The sequence below is a fragment of the Pieris rapae genome, chromosome 3 (assembly GCF_905147795.1).
Source record: "Pieris rapae chromosome 3, ilPieRapa1.1, whole genome shotgun sequence".
Lineage (NCBI taxonomy): Eukaryota > Metazoa > Arthropoda > Insecta > Lepidoptera > Pieridae > Pieris > Pieris rapae.
In genome coordinates, this window is record NC_059511.1 from 5,183,929 (window position 1) to 5,200,564 (window position 16,636).

Below are 16,636 nucleotides of genomic sequence, written 5' to 3' on the forward strand. Positions count from 1 at the left end.
TATTTAAGGTACTTCTCCTTCATATCCCATAACTGTGGGACGCCTTGTATATAACCATGACATAAATAAACACGTCACTAACCGCTGATTGGTGCATGTCCTGTATCACCATCATGCCACATTATCTATTATTTACAAATTTTTGTTGTTAGTTGAATTTCTAAATCTAACCCTGAATGTGCTTTTTATTTCAAACTTAAATCTGACCTGCAATAAAGTAGTGCCTCATGTAGATTTGTCATCGATCTAATGCGAACAGTTTATCTGCAGGTTATCGTACATAGTACTGTGTTGCTATTTTATTATAGTTATTTTTAACGCTAATTTGATAAAGTTGTACATTGAGGACACGGGTTATCTTAAAAGTAATTAAATCTACGATTTTTGACCTCTACTACGTATAAGAACAGTGGAGGTATTATCATGTTTCTAAGACTTTTCCTACCTTCGGTTCTCAGAGTTTTCATGTAAAATGTGATTATGTAAAGGTCCGAGTCTTATTTATTTCTAATAATATGTATGTGTATATTTAATATTTATAAGCACGACTGCATCGTGTTAAAGTACTAACTTCTTATCACAGCGTAAACAAGGCGTACTTTTGTTTGACGTAAGAAAGTAACATTACTGAAGTCCACGACTACTGTGTGGGAGCCGTTGCTTGTTTGCTCCGTTTGCCCCGAGATCGGCAAGCTGCCGAAAGGCCCAGAAAGGCAGCCTGTGCGTCCACCACTGGGTGCTGAGCGTCCCTGTGGAGGACGTACAGAGGGGGATTTTCTACCGCGAACGCGTTCGGTACAGCCCAGGGGTAGTTTTTTTGGTCTGCACCTTCATATATTTTTAGGAGGTCGGATTGGCTCCGGGAATCTTTCTCACCGCACGAAGCCCGAGAACAATAGAAAAGAGGCAAACCTAATGCACTACTTATCGCTTCACGCCGATTTTTCGAGAGACTGTGGTATTGCCCCGGTCGTGCCTGCCCATTAGGCTGAAGCCCAAAGGAAAAGGCCTGCCCACCGGGCAGGTATTGACATTCTATTTATTTTTTTTATCTCATTTTATTTGTCTAAGGATGTTTGCTCCAATATGAGCATGTCGCCTTTTATGTTTAGTAAAATGGCTAATTATAGATCAAGCATTTTTTATGTAATACAATTTCATTATTTCGTTGAACAAAAGCGAATTAAGCTAATACAATTTAAAAATATTTTTCCTAAAATAACCACGACTTAAATATACACGTCACTAACCGCTGATTGGTGCATGTAGATGACATCACTATCATGTCATATTATCTATTATTTACAAATTGCTTGTCCCGAACTCAATTATAAATCTATTTTAATATAAATCAGACGCTTTTCTAGTAAAATGTTTTCACAGTTTAAGCACATATTCCTATATTATATTCTAAGTGTTGTGATACAGAATTCTGTGACGCTTGAAGGAAAATATCAGGCCAACTCATCGGAAGATGATAGTGATGGAATTATTGTGTTTGAAGACGAATTCAAAGAAATACAGGATTTTTATCGAAATAGAAGTTTAGAATTATCAAATAGATATTTAATTGAGGCATTTAACTGTTCTAAAGGTAGGTTTGAAGTATTCTATATAGAAGAGGACCGATGCATTTGCCTACCATTTTCACAGATTTTGCCTCTGCGAGGGAAACTCCGTAACAACTGTTAGATGAAAAACCTAAAAATTTTAACATTGTTTTGGAATATACCAATGTTTAGACTTTTCTATCAAGTTAATTAGCTTTACAATATGCTATTGCATCCGTCTATAGGAAAGCAGTGGAATACTCCGGAAAAAAACCTTACTTAAAAACGGACTTATGTAAGGATCTAAAAAGCTCGGTGATCGCAAGATTCTTGATTAATTATAATAATGTAACTTAGAAGTAAATGTTTTTAAAATTTAAATTTTTAATTTAATTCTTTTATAAATTTGAAGCGTGTGGCTTTTTTGGCTCCAAAAAAGCCACACAGACGGTGATCAGACAATACAAAAACACAACCAAATTAAAAATCGCAGCTTACAACGTCAGGACCCTATCTTCACATGAACGCTGGTTGGAGTTAAATGAAGCAACAAAAAAAAATCAATTATGACGTAATCGGTATCTCAGAGATCAGACGACTTGGTAATAAAATAGAGGAATATGACAACTTAATATTCTGCTACATTGGTAGTACACCAGGTAAATTTGGATAAGGCTTCATTATTAAGAAGTCTCTTAAAAACAACATCGAAAGCTTTATCGGCCTAACAGAACGAGTGGCAATGCTAAATTTAATACTTCACGAATTTAAGATATCCATTATACAGGTATATGCACCCACCGAATCCGCAAAAGACGAAGAAATAGAGGAATTTTATAAAACTATCGACAAAGCTATGGAAATAACACATAAGAACATTATACTAATGTGCGACTTTAATGCGAAGGTAGGGGCTCCTAAAGAAGGTGAATACTTAATAGTGCATCAACATGGGGACGGTGAAAGAAACGATAGAGGACAGAGACTTGTCGACTACGCACTTGAACACAACTTAACTATCATCAATACATGCTTCAAGAAAAACCGTAGCCGGAGATGGACGTGGCGATCCCCAAATGGACAACACAAAAATGAGATCGACTATATACTATCCAACCAACCAAAACTATTCAATAACTTTAAAGTCCTGAATTTAAACTATCCGTCAGACCACCGATTAATTAGATCAACATTAAAAATAGCCAAACAAAAACAAAGTAAGACAGAGACAAATGGGCATCTTTGGAGGAGGCCTTCACCCAATAATGGGGTTCCTACAAATTATATTATTTAAGTATACTAAAATCTAACCAAGCTAGCTAATAATACAATAAAATAATGTAATAGTAAATATTATCTAGTAGTAAATATGATATATATAGTAGCAAATATTATATAAGTAATATATTAATAACAATAAATATAATAGTTACAGGTAAGTAAATAATATAGAAAATAAATAAAAATAAGATGGTATTAATTTTAATTAGATAAGTAAGCGCTTGGAGATGGGCCAATGTAAAAAGTTATATTTGTAGGAAATAAAAAGGCTTTTTTTTTATTTTATTTTATTTTATATATTTGAAGCTACCTTTAAAGTTTCGTTACACAATCATACAAATTTCCTGTCTCAATTCTTGTTCGACATCAGCGTCGGTTTCGATGGCGATATTTCTGTAGCTGAGAATGTCACCAAACAAACAAAGTTGAACAGTTTATTAGACTGGTTGGTTAAACCTACCAATCTTATTATAAATTAATACTTTGTTGATTTAAATGAAATATTAATTATATTTTTAAAATTGAGGAGTCTATAATATTACACAAGAGCCTGATATTGTAATTTATACTCATAATGGTTTATACAAAAAGAAAATATATATTTGAAAGATGAACAAAATAGCATGGGAATTTGTAGATAAAATTGGAAAAAAAAAATTAATTTAACTTTGTGACAATTGCAGGTAATATAAAGCGCCATTGCTCTTACATATTTAGTATATGATATATACTTTCCCTCTACATCCTACGAGAAACAATAGTACTATTCAATAAAGAGATCCATCAATAGAAATACTACTACATTTTTTAACTTAATATAAAACGATTATTCAACAGGGACGAACGCACTGACGTGCAATCAATGGGAAAAGAATCCCATGGGACAGCATCATCATAATATGGCGGCAGATGACATATTAAATATTGAACAAAAGAGTTCTTAGAGTTAGATGAGGAACTAAGCTTCGGCTTGTTATCAATTTACGCATGGATGGAAAAAAATTACCATTATATATAATTTAAGTAGCTTTCTTTAGATTTTACAACTGTATTACTGTTTTTCTCAAGGAGTTTGTTGAGTCATATTATAAACGAATTTCTATATATTTCATCAAATATTTCCCCACAGTGTAAACACAGTTGTTAGTGTTACACAGTCTAAGGGCTAGAGGGTAAAGGATCGAACCCTGGCTGTGCACCAAATAATTTTCTGCCTATATTGTTGTGTAAATACATAAGCACGCACATTTAACAAACCGGCAGCGCTACTGTGTTTTTTTGTAAAAACAATTTAAGAGAAATAACATAACACAAACAACAATGTGACAAGGCTAATGTCATGTCAACAATGGTGTTGTCATGACCTCAGCCTCAAGACATGGATCTGGAGTGCTTTTCAGCAAAGAAACATTCGGAAGAGAAATTATTAACTCAGAAGTTTTAATATTTTTTTAGATTAGACTGAGTGTATCTACGACGTTAATAGGGGTCTTGTTAGGAACGCTATAAATGCATATAAGTATATTTATTTAGTTTAAATGGGTTTAGGTCACGTTAAATAGTTTAATAACTGAACAAGTCAAACAATATATAAATGATAGTAAGATACGCAAATATCATCAAAATTTATTATTTTTTATTAATTATTTTTATTAAATCAAATGTTATTAATAATGAATGACAATGGGTCTCTGCCTCCTATATAGGAAACTATTAAGCAATACGTCACTATTAAGGATTTCCCAGAATATAAATGAATTTACGTAAGTAACCGCTTTATTTCCTAAAACGTGTTTTTGAGGCTAATTATTAATTAAATTATTAAAAATTATATGGGTATATTGGATATTAATATTTATATATAATTACACAGGATATTCCAATGGGCTACGAAAGGTAGAAAGCCGAAAAAAAATTAAAAGATATAAAATAATCACCTTGTATAGATATCAATAATTAGTTTGTATTGTTTTTTCAAATTTATCAACGTAGTAACGTAATTACAAATTATAGTAACTTAATATAAACAAATTTGCACCCTAAGAACTCTATAGGCGGAGTTCCCATAATATGTTTAATTTAGTAAAAGTAAGAAAAATGCTCAATATTTTGTTCTCTTAAGTTTTAATTAATCAATTAAGACTATTTTAAATTGCACTATTTAATTTCATAAGTCATTAAAAAGGCGGTAGCAAAATTGATGCATAATAATTTTATTGTTCAATAAAGTACGATTTATTTCTCTTCTTATTAAATAGTTATTTATCGGGCATATCAGCGTTGGGAATTCAAGTTAAATATTAAAAAAAATAATGCAAGCGTAGCGTGATTTCGATCTCAGTGCGCGACGTTTTGCTTAAACGGGCAACAAAAAATTTTGAATTTATGAAATTAGTTACATTGTTGTTCTAAAGAATTCTTGCCCAAGTAATTAAGAAAATGGGTTATTGATCTCGGAATACATTCATTGTTATAATATATATACTTTTTTGAAAGAAGTATATCGAACTTATAAATCTTTGGGGTAGGTATCGCTGTCGGTGTAGGAAATCATAGAGTGCATCCGTTTATTGTATTCTAGGGCGTTGCATCAAATTACGTTAATTTTTATCACTCCTAGGACTCTTTCATAGTCAAGGATGGACGAGATCGCTCAATAATTGTGAGGCCCTCAGAATACGAAGGGAAGCTTGTGCGTCCACCACCGGTTGCTGAGCGTCCCTGTGGAGGACGTACAGAGGTAGATTTTCCATCGTGAGCGCGATCGGTACAGCCCTGGGGAAGTTTTTTTTTGTTTTTTTCTGCACCTTCATATTTTGTTTTCGGAGGGGGGATGGATTCCGAGTATCTCTCTCACCACACGAAACGCGAGTACAATAAGGCGAACCTATTGCATCACTTTACGCCGGTTTTTGACATTTTATTATTTTTTATTTATTTTATCTTATTTTATTAGTCTAAGGATGTCTGCTCCAATATGAGCATGTCGCCTTTTATATTTGGTAAAATGGCAAAATATAGATCAAGAATTTTTATTCTATACAATTTTATTGTTTCGTTGAACAAAATCAAATGAAGCTAATTTAATCTAATATATAAAATTCTTGTGTCACGGGGTTAGTAACCGAACTGCTCCGAAACGGCTCAACCGATTCTCATGTAATTTTGTGTGCGTATTGGGTAGGTCTGAGAATCGAACAACATCTATTTTTCATCCCCCTAAATATTAAGGGTCCACCCCTAAATTTTTTTATTTATTTTTTAGACAAAATTTTTCGTTTTTATTTTTTTACGATACACCATACAAAAATACATGCAACCCTAAATTTTCTACCCATCTACAATCATCCCTTATGTTTTTTTTGTAAATTAAAAACTTTAATTTTTTGGCACAAAAACATGGCAAAACAACGTTTCCCGGGTCAGCTAGTTTATATATATATTTCCTTAATTTTGATATAAATAACCTCGACATAAATATACACGTCACTAACCTCTGATTGGTGCATGTCATGTATCACCATCATGTCATATTATCTATTATTAACAAATTACTTGTCCCGAATTCAATTATAAATCTATTTTAATATAAATCAGACGCTTTTCTAGTAAAATGTTTTCACAGTTTAGGCACATATTCCTATATTATGTTCTAAGTGTTGTGATACAGAATTCTGTGACGCTTGAAGGAAAATATCAGGCCAACTCATCGGAAGATGATAGTGATGGAATTATTGTGTTTGAAGACGAATTCAAAGAAATACAGGATTTTTATCGCAATAGAAGTTTAGAATTATCAAATAGAAATATAATTGAAGCATTTACCTGTGCTATAGGTCTTTATAAATTATTCAGCGAAGAAGAGAATCGATGCGTATGCCTATCCACTCAACAGATTCTTAATGCCAACGGGAAACTCTTAAACACATGTTAGACGAAAAAACTAAAAATTTTAACATTGTTTTGGAATTTACCAATGTTTAGATTTTTCTATCGAGTTAATTAGCTTCACTATAAGCTATTGCGTCCGTCTATAGGCAATCAGTGGAATACTACAGAAAAAACTGTTATGATATCCGCTGTGTATGCTGTATGGTGTTTTCTGGTGTCAGTTTTCAGAGGAACGCATTTTATGTAAGGATAGAAAAAGCACGGTGATCGCAAGATTCTTGATTACGTATTATAATGTAATATTTAGAAGTAAATGGTTTTGAAATTTAAATTTTTAATTTAAATTATTTATATATTTTAAGAGCAGTGTTGGCCTAGTGGTTTCAGCGTTCGACTCTCATACCTGAAGTCGTAGGTTTGATCCTCGGCTGTGCACCAATGGAGTTTCTTTTTATGTGCGCATGTATCATTTTCTCGAACGGTGAAGGAAACCATCGTGAGGAAACCGACATGTCTTAGACCCAAAAAGTCGATGGCGTGTGTCAGGACTGGAGGTTGATCATCTACTTGCCTATTAGATTTAAAAATAATCATGAAACAGATGCAGAAATCTAAGGTCAAGACCTAAAAGAGGTTGTAGCGACACTGATTTATTTATTTATTTATTTTTATAAATTTGAAGCGACCTTTAAAGTTTCGTTACACAATTATTCACATTTCCTGTCTCAATTCTTGTTCATCATTTTGTTGATTTAAATGAAACAATTATGTATTATATTTTTAAAATTGAGGAGTCTATTATATTACATAAAAGCCTGATATTGTCATTTATGCTCATAATGGTTTATACAAAAAGAAAATTTATACTTGCAAAATGAACCACATTTTTTTTATGTAGCGTTGCGATAAGTTGCGTTACACATACCTACGGTTACGCCAACATATAAAAAAAGTAACATTAATATATGTGTCTCTTTCAAAGATTCTGAAGCAGTATGTTTATATATAGTAGTAAGACTTATCAAAATAAATTATAGGGTATAAATAAATATCTTGTCAGTGACTAATAAAAAATAAACTTAACATATCAAATAGCATGTGAATTTGTAGGTAAAATTGGCAATAATTCTTAATTTACGAACTTTGTGACAATTGATTTAATTGGTGATACCAGCGCCATTGCTCTTACATATTTAGTATATGATATACTTTCGATCTATATTTCACTAGGAACAATAGCACCGTTCTATAAAGAGATCTATGGAAATACTACCACATTTTCTACCTACCAATACTTTACTACCTTTTAAGATAATAAAACCCCATAATAGTAAAAATGACTATATTGTATTAGGAAGCTAATTAAGTGTTTTTGAAGTTGTACTTCTTTTGGCGCGATGGAGAAAAATGATCAGAGTGAATGATGCGCGCACACCAACACCTTGATTCGACATCGTTATGTTAGGTCTAGGTGGCATGGAAATCGATATCTATTTTCAAGTTGTATACTCTATTATTTTCATATTTAGAACACGTGTTTCGTAACTGTACAATTAAACAGTGTGAATAAATAAATATTATTTTAGTATTTTTAAATCTTATACGACAGTGATAGTATTTACTAATAATTTATTTATTTAAAATAAAATCTGTTTGATTAATTTTTATATTTTTCGTTAATCACTACTGCATTTTAGTTATTTTTTTCCATACGCCAAAGAAGTATTAATTCTAACGTGTGTGTACACACACTCTTTTTATATTGATGTGAGTTTTAAAACTGTAACAATAATAAGCTTGCAATAATAATATAAAAAAACAGGTTATAATAAGATTGCGCTGCGGGCAAGTTTAAAATTTAGGGTTAGAATTTATAGGAAATGAACATCACACATTAATAAAACACTTTGGTGCTTTAAAAGTAATATATGACCTCATAACTTAATGTCCAACGTAATATGGTGGCAGATGACATATTAAATATTGAACAAAAGAGTTCTTAGAGTTAGATGAGGAACTAAGCTTCTTCTTATCAATTTACGCATGGATGGAAAAAATTTACGATTCTATATAATTTAAGTAGCTTTCTTTAGATTTTACAACTGTATTACTGTTTTTCGCAAGGAGTTTGTTGAGTCATATTGTAAACGAATTTCTATATATTTCATCAAATATTTCCCCACAGTGTAAACACAGTTGTTAGGAGCAGAGATGGCCTAAGGGCCAGGCTGTGAACCAAAGAATATTCTGCCTATATTGTTGTGTATTTTTAAATACATAAGCACGCACATTTAACAAACCGGCAGCGCTACTGTGTTTTTTTGTAAAAACAATATAAGAGAAATAACCAGGGTAATACTGAAATTTAACTAATGAAATTAAACTGATTTACTTTTATTAATTACATTATCATGTTCTGACACGTTTTTACATGCAATGTGACGAGGCTAATGTCATGACAATATTGGTGTTGTCATGACCTTATCCTCCAGACATGGATCTGGAGTGCTTTTCAGCAAAGAAACATTCGGAAGAGAAATTATTAACTCAAAAGTTTTAATATTTTTTTTGATCACAGATAAATTATTAAGGTGGATTGATAACTACTGATTGTATCTACGACGTTAATAGGGATCTTGTCAGGAACGCTATAATTGCATATAAGTATATTTATTTAAATGGGTTTTAGGTCACGTTAAATAGTTTAATAACTGAATAAGTCAAACAATATATAAATGATAGTAAGACTCGCAAATATCATCATAAGCATATATTATCAAATGTTATTACTAATGTATGACAATTCGTCTCTGCCGCCAATATACCGAAACTATTTAGCAATACGTCGCTATCAAGGATTTCCCAGAATATAAATGACCGAAAGTAACCGCTTTATTTCCTTAAACGTGTTTTTGAGGCTATTAATTAATTAAATTATTAGAAATTATATGTGTTTATTGGATATTAATATTTATACATAATTACACAGGATATTCGTGCTAAAGTCCAATTTAAGGCTTCGAAAGGTAGAAATCATTTAAAAAAAAAACAAAACAAATATAGTTTAATACAATTGCTAAAAAATTTATTCTAACAAATAAATACCATTTGTATTGATTATTCAAATATATCAACGTAAAAACGTAAATAAAAATTATAGTAACTTAAAATAAACAAATTTGCACCCTAATAACTCTATAGGCGGAGTTCCCATAATATGTTTACGAACAACATCTATTTTTCATCCCCCTAAATGTTAAGGGTGGTCCACCCCTAAATTTTTTTATTTATTTTTTAGACAAAATTTTTCGTTTTTATTTTTTACGATACACCATACAAAAATACATGCAATCCTAAATTTTCCCTCTACAATCATTCCTTATGTTTTTTTTTTGTAAATTAAAAACTTTAATTTTTTGGCACAAAAACATGGCAAAACAACGTTTGCCGGGTCAGCTAGTTTACTCGCTCGACATAAATATACACGTCACTAACCTCTGATCGGTGCATGTCATGTATCACCATCATGTCATATTATCTATTATTTACAAATTGCTTGTCCCGAACTCAATTATAAATCTATTTTAATATAAATCAGACGCTTTTCTAGTAAAATGTTTTCACAGTTTAGGCACATGTTACTATATTATGTTCTAAGTGTTGTGATACAGAATTCTGTGACGCTTGAAGGAAAATATCAGGCCAACTCATCGGAAGATGATAGTGATGGAATTATTGTGTTTGAATACGAATTTAAAGAAATACAGGATTTTTATCGCAATAGAAGTTTAGAATTATCAAATAGAAATATATTTGAAGCATTTAACTGTGCTAAAGGTAGTTTTATTTTTTAATAAAAAAAGAGAATCGATACATATGCCGAAAATTTCCACAAAGAATTAAATTACAATAAGCTACTGCATCCGTCTATCGGAATTCAGTGAAATACTACAGAAAAAAACTTTTATGATATCCGCTGTGTGTGCTGTTATGGTGTTTTCTGGTGTCAGTTTTCAGAGGAACGCGTTTTATGTAAGGATAGAAAAAGCACGGTGATCGGAAGATTCTTGATTAAGTATAATAATGTAACTTAGAAGTAAATGTTTTTAATATTTAAATTTTTAATTTAATTCCTTTATATTTTTGAAGCTACCTTTAAAGTTTTGTTACACAGTTATACAAATTTCCTGTCTCAATTCTTGTTCGACATCAGCATCGGTTTCGATGGCGATATTTCTGTAGCTGTGAATGTACACAAAACAACAAACTTGAATAGTTTCTTAGACTGGTGGGTTAATCCTTCTTATCTTATTAGGAAATACTATGTTAATTTAAAATAAATATTAATTATAATATAATATAAATATATAATATAGAAATTATTGGTTTATCTTAAAAGAAAATGTATATTTTTAATTTTAAAAAGATAACAACATTTTTTCGAGGTGCCTTGCTTTATTATATACTGCTTAAAACAATTAGCGGAACAAGATTTTAAAGTAGAACTAAACTTTTTACTTAAGGTTTTAATTATTACTGTCCACTAGATAATGTTAAGGCATTGTCGAAGAAAATAAAAAACAAAAGAGCATCGGCGTTTTGGTTAGTAGTCCTATAATAAAGTGGCAGTGTGTCTAGAAATACCTAAAAACAAAGTGACGTCTTTGAATTTTCATTACTTTCTAATCACAGAAAACACATTTTAAGTAGTTTTTTTCAATCTTTTGAATATTAATATAAATTGAAGTGAGCCTTTTGAATATTGTTATTCATTGAAGCGAGTAAGTGTGATGTCTCCCGAGCTTTGCTTGAAGAGGGTCGAACTATGCGTTATGTAGAAAATGATCTAGGAGTAGCCCCTTCTGTTATCTACAGACTTTGGAAGCGATACCGTGAGACGGGAGAATACTCACGAAGGCGTGGTCAACGTCGAAAGAGAAAAACTACACGTTTGCAAGATCGCTACATCGTCAACTGTGCTTTACGTAACCGCACCACAACTGCAAGAGACCTACAAAATACACTAAGGACGGCTACTGGTGTAGAAATTTCCGACCAGACGGTAAGAAATAGATTGTTGGAAGCCAATTTGAGATCACGCCGACCAGTTCGGGCTGTGCGTCTAACAATTCAGCATAGACAAGCTCGCCGACAGTTCGCGCAAAATCACGCTAATTGGCAACTTCGACATGGACGCCAGTGCTTTTTACTGACGAATCACGATTTCGTCTAACACGTTGCGATGGTCGTCTCCGTGTTTACAGACGCCCAGGCGAGCGATACAGTGCAGCAGCAGTCCAGGAATATGACAAATTTGGATGTGGCTCTGTGATGGTTTGGGGCGGAGTTAGTTTGGACGAGCGCACAGATCTCGTCGTTGTTCCCGGGCGCTTGTGTGCTCAAACTTACATTGAAAATGTGCTCGAAGATCATGTTTGGCCCGCAGCATATGGTATGGGCCCAGATTTTCTTTAAATGCAAGATAATGCCAGGCCGCATACTGCAGCCATCACGTCAGATTACTTACGACAGCAGGAAATCCGTGTAATGGAGTGACCTTCCATGAGCCCTGAACTAAATCCAATTGAACACATTTGGGACTTCCTTGACAGGCGCATCCGGAAGCGATTGTACCTCAAACACTGCAGCAGCTCACTGAAGCGTTGATTGAAGAATGGTAGCGAATTCCACAAGAAGATATTCGGAGGATCATACGAAGCATGCCGCGTCGTTGTCAAGCCGTGATTAGGGCTCATGGAGGCCACACACGTTACTGAAAGTCACTAAAGACGAATATTCAAACGATATAAGAATATTTCTTTGATGGACCTTTTTTATCACCAATTAGTTTTTCGTCTACAATGCACATTTTATATTTTTTTTTAATAAAAAAAATACAAATTGAATTTTTTTATTAATTGTAGTAATTAACATGGTAAAAAATAGCATACAAGTTAATTTAAATCTAATTATAGTTTAAGCAATAGACAGGAGAAAAATCTTGTTCCGCTAATTGTTTTGAGCAGTATATATACAATTATAATATGTGTTTAGGTAATAAAGTATATGTATCGCACACCTGATATTGTAGTTTATATTTCTTATAACACCCTTATAGAACATTTAACTCTAAAGTATATGTCACTAGATAGACCAATAAAACCTTTATTCCTACCCTGTTATTTGTTAAACATTGGATGTAGTAAACCTAAGAGTTACCTAAGCGGCGGTTGAACATGCATCTCCTGGATAGACGTGCCCTCCAAAAGGCCACATCTTACTTGACATTAGGTGGGATTGTGGCCAAACGTCTGTTATGTAAAAAACGTTTAGTTTTTCTTCACAGAGTTTAATTTTCGCTAGTTTTATATCTTCGCTAACTAAGATTACCTTTAATAAAATGAGAGATTAAGGCAAAATAGATATAGTAAATAGTGTTTTTTAAACCAAATAAGCGATCTTATTCCACCGCCCTATCTAACAAGAAAATTAAACGTGCCGCATAGTAATGGAGTGGCAATTTTGGATATAAATTGTGTTGCCGCCGCAAAATTGCAACGTAAAGTGCGCTCAATAGATAGCTCAGTACAATTATGTGAATGGAGTTTTGCTAGTAAAATAACAGAATATTTGAATAATACGTTAATTTCTAGTGCCATATATTATTTATTCCTAACAAATAAAAAGTACCAAAAGCTTTATTTTAAGAATACGATCAATCAGCAACAGTAGAGTCTGAGAGTTGCAAATGTACCTCTCAGAGTAGAATTTTATTTTTTTAAATTTTATTTTGAGTATTAGCAATTATTAGCAAGATTTCTCGTGTAAACGTTTTGAATTTCCTAGTCATCAGGGTTCTTACTTAATTCCTGTCGAGAAAGATTTTGATTGCAGGATCACGGAGTCACTTCCATTCCTGTACCATACAGAGTACAACCGCAGATGACTTTATAAGTATTAACCGCCAGTGGTGTCAACTTGATGCAATAGTACACTATTGAAGCCCCCTACGTCATATCCGTTTGAAAATACTTCAACACAAAATCGCTGTTTTATGTTCTCCAGTTGGCGAGTTGAATAAGTTGGATATTTGGATTCTCCCGCCCCTCCTCTCCTCACCCGGTGATGGAATTCAGCTGCAGGACTAGGTAACAAATATTTATAAAAAGAAAAGCTATATAATATAGCTATGGCTTGTTGCCATAGTGTCATTATACTGGATCTAGTTAGTCTTTCCTGATATATCGCCACCGTCATCAACTCTATATTATCTCAAAGGTGAGAGTAAGAGTCAAGGCTTAGGGGTAAATACTCCTGTAACCATAGCTACTTTCGTGTTTTGCATATATTGCGCTGCATTGCTTAATTTGTAAGTAATACTTTGTGCCTATTTTAGTACAGTAGTTTTATTCTAGGATTACATTGTTTTCACAAATTATTATTTTACTAATGTATTTTGTATGTACATTGAATACGTTTTTACATTGGTATATACAAAATATAGAAAAACTAATTTTAAAAGAGTAGGTGTGGAGTTTCTTGTTCATTTATTCTCCTCACGAAACTACCTTTTGGAAGGGGCAACTACAAAAAAAAAAAAAAAATTATTTAATGTCCAAAAGTGCCATTAGAGGCGGTCTAATTTGACTTTGATATATATTGACAATAATATTAATTGTTCTATATTGAACACATTTCTCATCTCAGCAAGCCAGGCGTAAGTCTGAGTAATAAAGGATAATTGTTTTATGCTAATTACTGGTCTGCAATTTAACAACGGGATAAAAAGCTAATTTATCGCCCAACTCCGCTGTTAACTGAAACGTGAACATTTTATTTGAACAACTTCTTTCGACAATTGTTTAATTTTGTAATTAACACGGCTTTATTCTGTATTATTTTAACTGATTCACTTTTCCTTATGTGACGATATTTGGGTTTTTTGGGTGTACCATACGACCTATCCATTATCAGCTAATTATCAATGCTTGAAAAACTGGTTTACAGTTTCAACTTAACCATTTTAACTATTATAAAACCTTATTTTATGAACTACAATTGTTTTTAATTGTGTCATCATCCTTACTGAAGCCCCTAAAACAATAAATTCTCTCTTTTCTTTTGTAACTGAATGAGAAAGTTGCGAAGTAATTAATGCGAACGCTTTTCACTGATAACGCCTAAACAAAATTACATAATACACAAATTTTAGACCTTTTGTAATAAAAGAAATGTTTATAACATCATCTTTGTTACGGCCAATCTTAATTACGGGGTAATTTGCTAGGCGCAATTCACAAAGGCAATTTTGTTTTTATTTCTTATTAGATGTCCGAGAACAGCTTATCTCTGGTTTAAGCGAAAAAGATTTATGTTTGGTCAGAAATACTGTATTTTTTCATATGACAAATACCAATATATACCAGTATTTGGTTTTATTGCGTATGTGCATATATTATTCATTGACAGTGACATTGAGTTGGTTGCAGTTGAGAGTGAGTTGCAGATAACATTGACATCAAAAACAAGTGAAAACTATCTGAAGACGAAGCGATTTTATTTGTGTTATTCTATTAGTCGACACTAACTCTCTTTTAATTTGATTTCCAGAGCGATAGACCAAAGAATAATTGTCAAGTGGTTCGGGTGTGGCTTGAGTTTATAATGTGTTTACATCTTAAGAAAACATTGTGTCTGTTGGATGCGACGACAAATCAGCGGTCTCTTCCTGCCAAAGTGCGTGCGTATGTAACTACTAAACGAATACATCAAACAATAGCGTGTATTTTTTCTCCATCTCCCTCACTCACTCTCTTTTAATCGGTTTCACTCGCTATCTCCCTTTTCTTCGACAAAAATGCTGCACATCTTCGTTACGTTTCATCCGTAAAAGTTAAAGAAGCCTAAAGAAGTTCCACTTCATAAAATACATAAACAAAGCTTTCCAAATTCGTTAGGTAGAATCGTATTCCACAGATTTTAGCTAAGATTTAAATGGATTTTTTTTCCTTTTTTTTTTATAGAACAATAGGGGGCAAACGGGCAGGAGGCTCACCTAATGTTAAGTGATACCGCCGCCCATGGACACTCTTAATGCCAGAGGGCTCGCGAGTGCGTTGCTGGCCTTTTAAGAATTGGTACGCTCTTTTCTTGAAGGACTTTCTCATCTTCTCTTTCGGACTTCTTTTTATTTCTTGGAAACAACGTTAATCTAGTGGCTGCGGTTTACAGTGTACGAGGTTTGATCCCCGGCTGTGCACTAATGTATTTTAAACATAGTGAAAATACCAGCTTGCCTTAGACCCCAAAATTGACGGCGCTTGTATAATCAAATAATCGCATCACAGATATATATTTGTTTGCTTAAAAACTCCACTGATTCTTTTATTTATTTCTTTGATGAAATTTTTAGATGTTTGGAGTGAAATTTTATTCCATATGCACGGGCCTTAAGGATAACAACTGTACCAAAAAAGGTAAAACTCGTTAACAGCAATATTTTATTCAGTGATCTTACTTATCTTTGTTGCTGTTTCTCATCGAACTTGGACAAAAAGGGGTACACCAATTAAAAAGTTTCTCAAACAAGGAGTAAATAAAAGTTACCGTTAAATAAAATATATTTCAGTGGATTAAAACATTTTACAAAATTATAATTTTACAAATTGCATGAAATAATCATTTCAATCACATTAAAATTAAATACTACGGATAAATTGAAGAGGAAGATAAACATGTTTCTATTTATATTATATTCTCTACTTTGTGCGAACTTTTTTTTTGTATATTATTTGGTGCGTTGCCGGCCTTTAAGTAAGGAGTACGCTCGGATTTTGAATTGTTCGAGGTCGTGACTCTCAGGAAAGACCCCCGGTAGTCGATTCCACAGTTTACTAATGCAACACAAATATGGA